Source organism: Eupeodes corollae, chromosome 1 (genome assembly GCF_945859685.1).
Source record: "Eupeodes corollae chromosome 1, idEupCoro1.1, whole genome shotgun sequence".
NCBI classification, from domain to species: Eukaryota; Metazoa; Arthropoda; class Insecta; order Diptera; family Syrphidae; genus Eupeodes; species Eupeodes corollae.
The window spans coordinates 294,651,960-294,665,756 of record NC_079147.1 but is presented as its reverse complement, the minus strand read 5'-3'; the positions used below and the strand labels follow the sequence as shown (position 1 = coordinate 294,665,756).

The 13,797-nt window shown below is 31.8% G+C and overlaps 1 pseudogene; it reads right to left on the bottom strand.

The window, feature by feature from the left end:
- Positions 1 to 425: 425 nt before the first annotated feature.
- On the bottom strand, positions 426 to 2,794 carry LOC129940226 (jerky protein homolog-like; annotated as a pseudogene).
- Positions 2,795 to 13,797: the final 11,003 nt, after the last annotated feature.

Here is a 13,797-nt window from a genome sequence, read left to right as displayed (position 1 = left end):
AAAATATTGTTGTCAACATTCAGTAAAATGTATAAAAACCCAAAAAAAAACATTACTAAAGTTTGGTAAAAATTGATTTTCGACTTAAATATCTTTTATAAAATTTAAGTTATTGGCTTCAAACCAATTTCATCTTATAAAAAATATTATTTTCGACACGCATTTAAAGTTTTTATAAAAATCCAAAAGTCAGTCAAAAGTCAGAATCTACAATAAATAGTACGCAAAATTGGTAAAAACAGATGTTTGGTTCTCCATATCTTGTGAATAAATGAAAGTATTGACTACAAAATGATTTCATTTTGTGATAAATTGTCTTAGAAAACTCGAATGTGAAGTTGGTGAGAATTGATTTTGAATAAAAATCTGGTTAAAAAGGAAGACTTTAAAATCAAACTACAGTAGACGCTCGATATAGTGAAGTAATAAAAACCAGCCATGTTCACTATTTCGAGATTGTTCACTATTTCGAGCGGGAGGCTAGAAACGCTTTCCAAAGTTAAATTTGATCAAAAATGCACATTTTGTTCAGTGTGAAGGTAATTATATTTATTTAATCAATAAACAAACATTTTAATCAAGAAACAGCAAAACAAAAACAAAAACAATTCATAATATATATTTTTATAAAATAACATAAAACAAAAACATTTTAACTCATAAAAAACGAAAAAAGAATTACATTTTTGGAAAGTAGTTTTTCACTTTTGTCTGACTTTTTCTTAAATTTAAATTAATTTGAATGGCTTTTTCTTGTAATCGTTTCATGACCATAATATCAGAAAAGTCTGTATTATTATGTCCCGCCCACTCAATTATCTTATCAAAGAGAATGACAGCATCCTTTGAAGAAACGGAACATGTTGGTCGCTCCATTACCAACTGCACATCTTCTTCTTCGTTTTCGTTTTCGTTTTCGGCTTCTTCAATATCCGACAAGACTTTATCTTCGTTCCAATTGCCTATGTCACCAGGTGTATGCGTTATGCCTTCGTTTAGATGATTGAGTAGATTAATCACCTCTTCAGAAATTTTTTTGATGTCCTGTTGCCTAAGAACACTAAGGGGAATATCATCTTCCTCATCAAAATGTTCGTTGGATTCAAAAATATTTTTCCAACACTTTGCAATGACCGCACCATCCAAGCTATCCCAAGCCGATCGTAAATTGAACACCGCATCCTTGATCGTGATTTCTTTTACCGCTTCGCAAATATTTTCTAAAGCAACATAAGAAAATTTAACGTTATGTATATTTCTTGCATCTTTATCATTTCACTACCTACCTTTTTCAGCTTCAATAATTGACAATAACAAGCTTTTTCTATAAAAAAAGTTTTGTCAGTCGGATTACGTTTTGGTCCATCGGTTGAATGAGTGGAGTTACATTTGGTGGCATATAGATGACTGTTATGCAGCCATCTGATGTTTGCAGCTGATTTTCCGGAGGGTGACTAGGAGCGTTATCCAAAATAAGAAGAGCTTTAAGTTGTAAATCATTATTTTTAAGAAAGTTTTGAACTTCTGGAACAAATAAATTATGAAACCAGTCTTTAAATATTGCTCCTGTCATCCAAGCTGATTTGGAGTGTCGGTAATGTACGGGCAAGCACACATTTCTAAATGGGCGAGGATTTTTGGCTTTTCCAATTACAAGAGGTTTTACTTTATGGCGACCTGAAGCATTGGTGCAAGCCATGAAAGTAATTCTTTGTTTTTCGGCTTTTCTCCCTGGAGCAGTCTTCTCAGCCCACGAAACATATGTTTTTCCAGGAAGAAGCTTCCAATATAAACCTGACTCATCAGCGTTATATATTTGATCTGGCTTGAGATCCATATTCTTTATTTTTTCTTGAAGAACTCGTTTAAAAGGGCAGACCAGTTCTGGTTGAGAAGATAGCTTCTCTCCGGATATTTTCAGATATCGAACTCCATACCTTTTTTTAAATTTTTGTAGCCAACCATCGTTTGCAACAAAACCATATCTGTTGCCATTTATTTTGTCCAGTATGGAAATCGCTTTTTGTTTCAATATCAGTCCACTCACAGGCAGATTCTTTCTACGTTGCTCCAAGAACCATTTATACAGCCTTTTTTCTACATCTGGAAGTTCGGATGTCCTCAAAGTTTTTCTTTTTCCAGGGCCACAATAATTCTGAGTCGCCGTAGCTGTTATATTGTCCCTCTTTTTATATATGGAACTTACGGTAGATCTGGCTATTCCATATTTTTTGGCCAAAAACGTTGCCGAAGTACCTGTTAAAAATGTGAATTAACCACTTACCATTTATTTTTTAAGTTAAGAAATGTATAATACCTGCTGACAGCTTCTTTAATACATCAGTTTTTTCAAGCAATGTTAAATGCTTTCGGGCCATTCTAACTTAACAATGCACTAAAATTAACCAGATATGTGTTTACGCACAGAAAATCCAAACAAAAATGAGAATATTGCACACATTTCAGCAGTTGGTCGAATTTGTTTTCAAAATTACAATGTTGTACAAAAGTAAAAACACAGCAAAAACTTGTGTTTAACTGAGGCAAGTGGTTGCTTTCTTTTGTGATTCAGTGTAAAATATACTTGAATGAACGGTAAAATTTGCTCATAGGCAGTCGACATGCTGTAGACGCATTGCAGCTGCAATAATCTTGTTCAAACTTGAGAAAAAATATGTGTTCACTATATCGAGATTTTTATTGTTCACTATTTAGAGTAGTGCATGTAAAATTTTGGGTGTTCACTATATTGGATAGTTCACTCTTCCGAGATTCACTATATCGAGCGTCTACTGTATTTCATCATAAAAACTAATACTAAAGTTGTCCTGAAGGAAGATACGTTGTGAATAGATGGATGTTCTTACACTTGGGACGATTCTTTCGGCCTAAAAAGTGGAACATATTCTGGTTTTTAAAACCTATGCAATTATTTACAACTTCCTCAGGATTACGATCAGAAGCAACAGATGACAGCTCGATGACAGAATCAATGTTCCAACCAAATGTCAACAGAGTTCTAAATCTTTTAGTACAGCCAAATAACTCTGGCCAATAGCGCAGCGATGGCATGGAGGAAGAAGATTTTAGCAGTCTGCGAGCTTGAACAAATTATTTGGGAAGCTGCAAGGTTTATGAAAAAATACGAACAAGTTAACTAACAAAAATGAGTGGTGTGACTTTTCATGTGAGCAATTAAGGAAAAGATCATTAGCTCTTCTTAATCTCCTGACAAGATATGAGTGTAAGGTTAGATTACTTCGAGTTTAACAAACTTTACAAAAATACATGTAAAGAAAAAAAGAGAAGTATGGAAAAAATGTAGTGGTTTCCCCAAGTCGAAGTAAAGATTCAGCCGAGCTTAGGACTATAACGAGGAAACTAAATGGTGATTCTAAATTAGAAGTTGCAGCAGCAGTGTCATTGCAGGCGTTAAGTTATCATTTTGCTTCACTTTTAAATTCTTTAATACAAATATTTTGGAGTTATGCACGACCATCAACTTGGATTGAGAAAGTCGATAAGATTATAACTGTAAATAAAGTGAGTTGTGTTCTACAAAGTCTTGAAGATGGCAAGGCCACTGGATCAAATTTGGTACCAGCTAAGTTATTTAAAAATAGCGCAGTTTTGTTTAAGATCAAATTAACAGAAGCGCTTAACATTATGCTAAATTTTGGAACGTTCCCTGATCACTTCTATGAACCCCATATAATGCCAATCCATAAGAAGTGTTGAAGATACTACAAATTATAGACTAATATCGTTCCAGCCTTAAAAATATTCACAATCGTTCCTTATGAAATACTAATAATGAAATAATAATTGTGGAGTATAGTTTGCTAACAAACGGATCAAAGCGATCATTTATGCCGATGACATTGTCATTCTTGCAGAGTCACCGACTGCCCTACAGTTGATGATCAATAAACTGGAAGAATATTTCCAAGTGTGGAATTTATCTGGCAGAACGGCGAGAAACGAGCAATGGAAATATGGTGAACAAACTTTAAACGTAGAAGTCTTATGTTTATTTAGGAACGGAGTTAACTTTCAATAATTTAAAATTAGAAAAACATCTCAAAAGCAAACTAAATAAGGCTAAATCGGCAATATGTGTAAATTGGCAAAGAATCTATAATAACAAGCGATAATAGCGACTGACTTAAAATATAGAGTGTTTAACGCCACTGCCAAAACTATCCCGTTTTATGGTGCGCTGGTATGTTGAGTACAAAAACATGAGCTAGTTGAATACTTATTACGCTTTTTCTAGATATGTATTATTTGGAAACTGGTCTTCCGTCACAATATTTTCAACCCTTAAGCTGAATGTTGACTACATCCTCAATATAAATATGGAAGAGAATAGGCTACCGAGAAAGATAATGGAGTATGCGATTTAAACAAAAAAGCTGGTTGTAAAAGATTGGAACTTGTTAGCTGAGGATGGTGGCTTGACCTGAATTGGAGTATGAATGCGGTTCAATTGAAGAAGATGCTTTACCAAGTAATATTCGTCACTGATGAGAATTAAAGGTATGCGCATTTTGAAAAAGTTCGCTCATAAACGGAAAGGCAATATTATTCAAAGTGCGTGTTTAATCTCAACGACAGAAACTATGTATTTCACCACCGAACATAACAATTCTATCATTGGACGTAACGAGGTTATCGATCTGTACACCCTCTGTAATCAGCATGAGAGAAAGGATATATTACACTTCATAGGCGTTTGTCCAATGCTGACGAAGATAAGACGTGTTTACTTTGACAAGGGCTTTCTGCAAGTTGAAGAGGTTATGATCTATCTAAATGGTGGTCATGTCTTAAACATTTCTTCAGAAGTTAAAACAATGCAGATATCAAAATTTTAAACACAGAATAAAGAATATCTATCTATTTCATCATATATGCAAAATATTGTTGATAATTTTTAGCTAATTTCTTAAAATAGTTTAACCGACAAACTTTTTAACAAAACAGGAAACATTTTAAGCATAACTAACCGACGGACGAGATAGGAAGTTATCAGTGTGCGTCACATACTAGCCTCTTTGAACATATTTGAAATTATTGCGGAATTTCAAGGTGAGCCACTTTTTTTTGTAACTCAATGTATATTTTTCAATTTCAATTTCTAATTCTAATCTGATATATAGAAGTTAAAACTAATTTTATTACTTATATCTCTACACATTTAAGTGTGGTTTAATAAAAGATTAATAAATCTCAATAATTAAAAAAATAATGTTTATAAGCAATTTCACAGATCAAATAAAGACCTTTACCAAAATTATCGAAAATTGCAAAAGAATTTCAATACTTTAAATAAATTTTCATACAATATGATTTAAAATCCATTAGTACAATTTTTTGGAAATTTATAAACGCTAAAAAACAATCAATATTGCATTACTAATCGAATGCGGCACAATAGCATATCATCAACTGATCTCTCAGTTGTTTCTAACCTTCATTCTAGTCATTTCGAATCCCTTTACTTTGAATATACTTCTTGATGATCATTTTAATTACTCTGATAGTTGTTTAAAAATTTGAACTTTAAACCTTTCAACTAAATTGAACAAGCCTTATCTGAAATTGGAGTTCTTTTGAAAATAATTTGAATTTTTAAATATATGGATATGTTCTTTAAATACACCAATTTATAACTACAATTATAAGATTTTTTGAAAAATTAATTTACAAATGATTAACTTTAAAATAATTTTTTTGTGTATACGGATTTCGCTTAATAATTTGATCGGGTTAATCATGATTTATTACTCTAAAGTTAAAAGAAATATGTTTATACTCTAACTTTTAAAACTGGAGAGATGTATACTTTGAGGATCATTTAATACGATCCTCAAAGTATACATCTGTTCATATTAATAACATTCTTTTTTAACCTATCACCGCTGGCTCAGGAGTGCCTCAAGGAAGGCATCTAGGTCCTCTTCTTTTTTTTTATTATTTTTTGTCAATGACATCGCCAACGTATTTTTAAATTTAAAGTGATTAATGGATGTTGATGATTTAAAAGTTTTTTGTTGCATAAAACTAGAACAGGATTGCATTTAATTGCAAGAAGATCTTGAGGGACAATATCATTGCTGTTTCATTTCTTTACACCTTAATATTGCCCAATTTCAAAGTTCATCAATTAACTCTTCTTATAAATAAACAATACATTTCTTTGAACATTCACTTCTAAAAAGAACCTTGTCGTAATTTTTAACCAAAAACTTTATATCTTAACTTAACGTTGGGATTTTTTTTAACGCAATTCAAATGAGTTTTGTGATCCATATACTTTAAAATATCTGTTTTATGCATTTGTTAGATCTACTCTTAAGTATTGCAGTATTATTTGGTGACCATCGTATGTTGGTTCAACCAACTTTTCGCGGAATTTATTCCAAAATTAAAGTAGTCTTTTATATTTAAGAACAACAACTTTAATTTCCTGAAAAGGTTTAAATTATACAATAAATCACATACAATTATATTATATTCTTACGTTTAGTTCCGGTTTTTTAATTTTAATTAATTTAATTTTGTTAATAATCTTTCTTTAATAGCTTTAAGCGTTTTTTTTATTTTATTTAAGATTTTAATTTGACAAATAAGCTCAACTTCACTTGCTAGTGTCTTTTTCAAAATGGTATTGGATAAACTTCCATTTGCATATGGCTAAACTTCCATTGTTCAATAGTTAAACGTTTAAGAGTGAGATAATTATTAAGCTAGTATAATATATTGCGCCTATTCTTGGAATTAAAGAAATAGTGGTGCCATGAAAGGTGGTTCCAAGTTCGCTTAACAATCGTATGAAGTTCACTCTTTTAGAATTGAAAAAGTACAAAAAAGATTCACAAAAGTATTAATAAAAAGACTTAATTGGAATATATGTAGATATGGCTTTCAATGGAACGAGATGTAAAGTATCGTCAAATCATATTGATTGTCCCGATATTTTAGGCTTTATTAAATTCAATGTTCCTGCGAGGTTGCGTAGGAATTGATTGTTTTTTAAGATTCGATACCTCAGAATAAATTATGCAGCGAATCAACCATTTTCTAGGTATTTAAAAGTAACTAACAACGTTTGTGTAGTACTCGTGGTGTGATGATTAGGGCGTTGGACTGTTGTTGGCTTTGCAGAAGTTTTCAGTTTAACGTATGTTAACATTTTCTCTTGAATTCTTAATTGCTTAACTTTTCACATTTTACATATCAGCAAACAAACATGAATATAATTCTACAAATAAATTGACAAATTTGCACAATGCATATGGAAACACTTTAATTAATGGGCAATACAATATATACGCTCCTACTTCGTTTGTTTCTAAAAATTAAAAAATCCTCGAGAGATTCAAAACTTTAAATCCCCTTTACCACATCCCACAAAATCCCTTAAAGTTCTTCTCTCGTATAATTTATAGTTTTACAATGCATAATGAATCCAAAAGAGTACAAACCAAATCCTCATGAGGAAATGAAAGGAAACATTTAAAAACCAAATTAATGTAACTTTAGGTCTTTTCGGAAGGACTAATTATGCACATAGGACGACAAAAAAAAACTTAAAATGATTTGAGTTTTGCTCCGTGTATGACATATCCACTTATCCTAATTTACACAAATTCTCAAATTTAAAACTAAACTTTATTTGTTTAATCACGGTTAGAAGTCATACAATGATCCTTTTTCAAAAAAGAATCAGTAGGACAATGAAGTTATAATAGCTCACGCAATTTACCTTCCTTTTTCAATTAAAATCACAACAATAACGTTTTAAATCACTTATCAAACAAAACTAAACAATCAGAAAAATATAATTTGAAACTAAATGATGTTATTAATTTGTTTGAACTTATTATACTCGTAGCTAAACAAATTGAAATAACAAAATTGAACTTTTGATAACTTAATTATGCTTTTTTTTAGTATTGTTGGAATGTATAACATTTTTCAAATGTTTGGGAAATATATTTTGTAGGTAAATACAAAATACCTAACTACCATCAACATGACCTTTTAACATGGTTATACTATTATAGCAAAAAGCCAAAATTGTGTGTAATTTTATAAATTCCCAAAAACATTCCCAACTATTTCCACGAACAATGTAAAATATTTAACCCTTTGGCCATGGTTTAGAATTTTTGTTCGTTTAGTCATTATATTTTTTTTTTTAATTTGTTGCCTCTAATGGTAATAAAGTATTGGCTCTGATGCAATTTTACATCATTTTGTGCGGTACATGCCACTTTTAACAAGTTATGATCAAGAGGAGTGGGCACTGGACATCGAAGCAGACAAAAAAGGACACCAACCATCCAGTGCAGAGATGTGAAGCTAATTGTCAAGGACTAGCTATGAAATTTTGTGTGAAATTCTTAGGGAAAAAGTTTTAATTTTTAAACAACAATAGCAAAATTCACTACACAGCACATGTGGTACATAAAAATGTATTTCCAAAACTTTGTTTTTTAACTCACACCCTCCTCGGCCCCACAACCGCGCTGTCATAGATTGTAAAAGGTCTGCAAAACATCAAGTAGTGTGTCATCTGTTATTTGACTTGTGGGAGTGATAAATAATAACATAATGTACTTAGTAACCGTAGGACATACCTCTGAAAATTGTTAAAATGATGAATTAAAATAATGGTAAACCATCTTATAGCTATTTAGGGATTGTTTTGTAGGGACTCTAATGTTATGAGTAGTGCATAATTTTATTTTTATGGAACAAATTTGAGGGTAATTTTAAAGAAATGTCATCCAATAAAAAAACTTTTAATTGCGTTTTGCTTAAAATGACAATTTATAAGATCCATTAAAGAAAAACAATGTGCATATAAAATGTCATAATAAAAACCGTTGCCGAGGAGAAATTTGAGAAGTTATCAAAGTTGTTAAAAAAGGTACAAAAAAGCGAAGTATTTAAAAATACACTTTTTAAAATAAATAAGTGTTTATTCTTAACTTCATTTTAAGATTTAGAAAAAAACTAACCTTAATGAAATAAATAGTGACAGCTGCTCCCGTCTCATCTCCTGGCTTTATTAGTAAATATAAATTCAGTGGCGATGGAAAGAATGGCGTAAGAGAAACCCAAATTATTGGTGTTGTTACTCGTAGTGCAAATAAGATAGAGATAGGCTGCGTTGCCGCTTCGTCTACTGCCGCCGCCGACGATGGTGATGCACCTCTTATTGCTACCGCTGATGATGTTGTTGTTGGTAATAATTCTACTGTCGATGTTCCTGATGTCAATACTGCTGATGGTGACTCAACTTCTGCCTATAGTGTTGTTGTTGGTATCACTGCAGTTGGCATTTCTTCTTCTGAACTTAATTGCCTCCCTCCCACACCGTTGAATATTATAAGCAATGTAAACATAAACAAAATGAATGGGATCGTCGCCAATGCCTTACTTACTTACTAACTTAAGGTAGCTCTAACGTCCGGGGCGGACCTGGGCCTCAGCCAACATGCGTCTCCAGCCAATGTTGCCTCTAATGTTTCAAGTTGGTTGAGGTCTTCACATACCTGCGTGTTTCACCTGAGTTGCGGACTTCCTCTACTGCACCGTCCCTCTGGATTGGATTCGAAGACCTTCCGGGCTGGAGCGTTGATGTCCATTCCCTCTACATGCCCCATCTAAGCTGTTGGACTTTTATTCTGTTAACTAGGTCAGTTCCCCATCTATGCATACGAGACCAAAAATCACCCGATGAATTTTTCTATCATAGCATCCTAAGACGTTCTAATCTTTCTTAGACAGGGTCCAGGCCTAAGCGCCATAAATGAGAACCGGTATGATGAGTGTTGAGTGTCTTATAGATGGTGATTTAAGATGCTTGAGAGAGGGATTTACTACTCAATTGCGTTTTAAAGTCCAAAGAAGCAGCGATTTCCAAAAATCATTTCTCGTTTGATCTCAGCGCTGGTGTCGTTGTCTGAGTTTATAGCGGTGCCAAGTTAGACAAAGTCCTTAACTACTTTAAAGTTACAGCTGTCCATGGTGGCAGTTTTTCAAAGACGTCGTCGTTCAATGTCCTTTTTTGATGACACCCTATACTCGGTCTTGCCCTCATTGACCACTAAAACCATCTTCTTCGCTTCAGTTGCGATGCTCAAAAACGCTCCACTGACATGACGCTTTGATCTTCTAACTATGCCAATATCATCTGCGTATCCGAGTAATTGGATGGTCCTTGGGAAGATTGTGCCTCTAATGTTGACGGTTGAGTTGTGCACAATTTCTCAAAGAATTTGTGTTGAAAAAATCACATGACAGTGCATCGACTTGTCTAAACCCTTTTTGATATCAAATGCATTTTTGAAATTTTTTCGGACCTTGATATTTGCAGATGAGTTGGTGCATGCTCCCTACCAAGTCATCACCTGCTGCTTTAAATAGTTTGGCAGCGATGCCCTAAGCTACAACACCTTTGTTCCATATTCTCAACAGCACGTGTTCCTTTCTGATTGCTGCAAGGCAATGTTGCCACTGGTTTTCAATGCTTAATGCATTTGCATAATCTCTTAAGAGATTATTAGAGACTCGATCGGAAAAGGACATGGCAGTCTCTTGCGATTGTAGCCGTTTAACGTCGAAACAGGAAGTTATTGCAATGGATTCAATTTTTCAAATTGAAAATTTTGACATTTCTCGACGTATCAAGGTCACTAGGGTCGAAATAAAAGATTTTTAGAAAGATGTCTGTGCGTGCGTGTGTACGTTTGTTCGTGCGTCCGTTTAACGGTTTTTTTATAAATAAAAAACAAAAATAAATTGATATTATCTCCAAAATAATTTTGTGCAACGAAAAAAAAAACGTTTTTAACATCTGGCTGTTTAACAATTGACTGTTTGTTTTTTCAAAAAATTAAAAAACTATAAGAGAAATAATAAAAGGTCGTAAAAATTGATTTTTGAATAAAATATCTTTTTAAGAATTTAAGATATAATCTTCAAATTAATTTTATTTTATATTAATATAGTTTTCGACATTTTATAAAAATTTAACCGAAAGTTTTTTCTTTAAAAAATAAAATCTACAAAATATAGCTAATACCAAAATTGGTAAAAATTGAAGTTAGATTCTCGATATCTCGTGAATAATAAAAAACATTGACTTCAAATGAATTTTACTGAACCAATTTGTGTTTGTTTATATAAGAAATAAAAAATGTTAAGAAATGCTTCTAAAATTGGTAAAAATTGGTTTTCGAATAAAAATCTCGTTAACCAAAACAGAATTTGAAATCAAATTCTTTTATATTATGATAAATATTGTTAACAATTTTAAAATTTTTATAATAATTTTACTGATAACTTTTTTAACAAAACACGAAAACCAAAAAACCTTTCAAGCAAGTCAAATCGACAGACCGGATGGGAAGTTATCAGTGTAGGTCCCATCCCAGCTTCTTTTTTCTATATAATTAGCGGTTTTTTACATTTGAAACCTCTATTTTCAATATAGTAAGCAACAGTTCCTTACTTCATTAAACCTTATCCCTTCTTATGACTATCCTACTTTATGGTTAAAACGAAATTAAACTAACTGTGTTATCACAATGGCCCAACAACTGTTCTAACTAACTAACTCCATCCTGAGCAGCCACTTTAACCTAACCTAACCTACCTTCATGTTCAGCTTAAATATCATAGATTTTAAAATATTCGAAGAAACATGAATTATTTAAAAAATCGAATTTATTAGATTCAAAATTAGTTTTTTATTTATTTCTAAAGTTCAAGATTCATTATTTTTGGACTAACTTCAAATTACACTAAGATAAAAGTTTATTTTTAAAAGCTATAAGAAAGTTTTCCAAACAAACACATACAATTCGGAAAAATGTATGAAATGTTTATTTAAATCGATAGTACGGTCCATATAATTTAATGTTTGAAGATTATTTCATGCCAATGTTGACCTTGATAGCTGAAACACAAAGACGATTCAGCTTCGGCTTCGCCTGACGTTTATGGGTTCAGCCATAGGAATTCAATGCATGCTATCACAATTAAGCTTTGATCTCCCGTTTCGTTTGACAATCGTAAGTAAAAGAACGTAATTTTACGTAATGTGACTCTCAATTTTTCAATATTGTTGCCTTTTATACTTAAGCAAATAGAAAATACTTATTCTGTCTACCTCAAAATTAAACATCTTATCTTAACAAAGGAAAAAAAAACAAGATTGATTCTTTTGAAACTTATTTCAAAATAAAGTTTGTGTTTGCACAATTCCTTGCAGCTTTTATTTAAAGGTAAACGTGTTTTTATGTAATCAGTTTACGTGTATTTCATCTAAATATTAAGATGCAGCTTAAAAATCAAGTGAAATTTAAACAAAAATGGTTCAATAAGAGAATTAATTTATGCATTCAAGGTTATTATAAAAAAATTATGTTATTATAAAAAAATTATGTTAATTCAAAAACCACTCAATTTAGTATTTCAATTTCTGCCAAATAAAAGGATATTATTACGACTTTTTCATACGATAATAATGCCAATCAAATCGCACTTAATAAAAAAAAAACTATTGCCCCAATTTCAATTTTCAGTACTTTCCTGCATCAATGTATGAGTTTGATTTGAAGTTATGTTATACCGACGTATTATGTAGGAACTTCAAGAGGATACCATCTCCGTGAGGCAGTGGGGCAGTGGAAACAAATAAAGCAACACACATTGTTTGAAGCACGTTTCCAGGAAATCAATATATCAGAGGTATAAAGTTAATTTTTGAGAGTTTCCGTGTGGAAAGCAAAAAAAAAGTTCATAAAGCAGGAGGTTAACAGCTCAATATTATGAAGTCGAAGTCGATATTATCAACATCAATGCAACCACTACCTACAATATAGACTCAAAAATAGTAAAAAGTAAGGATTTTGATTGAATTCCATTGTTTACTTCAGAAAAAGGGTTTTGGATGTGAAAAATGTGCATAAATCTGTTATTGATATTGGTTTTTATCTAAACGAAACGGATTCGGGTGAGTTTTTATTTCATTTATTGATTGATTGAAGAGAGGTTTTGAACAATAAGTAAAGTTAATGTTTGTTCTAGGAAAAAGAATTTGTATATTTTTGTAAGTAACTAAATAAAAAAGTTATCTGGAATAAAAGTTCAATTCGGATGAAGTTTTATCGTGAAAGTATAAAAAATGTGCGTATAGCTTAGTTAATACCTTAAGGACTAAAAATACAACACACAAACTTAATCGAAACTAATACATTAAGGATTTCAGTGCAATAATATATTTCATTGTCATTCTAGGGAAGGAACTGATCCAACCTTTCATGAGTCATGAACCCGCAACGCTGACTCGGAAATGCTTACATAGGCCTCTGTCTGTGCCTAGCATTAAACTGTTGTCTGTCACTAAAAATGGGAAATCTGCAAATCTGGCTGGAAGGACCAAATGTTGAGTATTCATTTCGACTTACAACCGAGTTTACTCAACATAAGGTGATGTATATTAAAACAAGTACTTTCCATATTTACAATAATGTTTATTCATCTAGAGTTCAAGATAGACTGAGAAGCAGAGATCAGCTAGCCACAAGTCGAACTTAATATTAATACATTAATATCTTCTATAATTATAGTTGTTATATAAAAGTGCATGTATATGCCATATACATTACATATATTCCAATACATCATCTCCTTCCTTTAATTCAATACTCATAGGTAACTAAATGTTCAATTCAATTTTCAAGTAAACATAATGTACTTAAAATAAAGATTAAT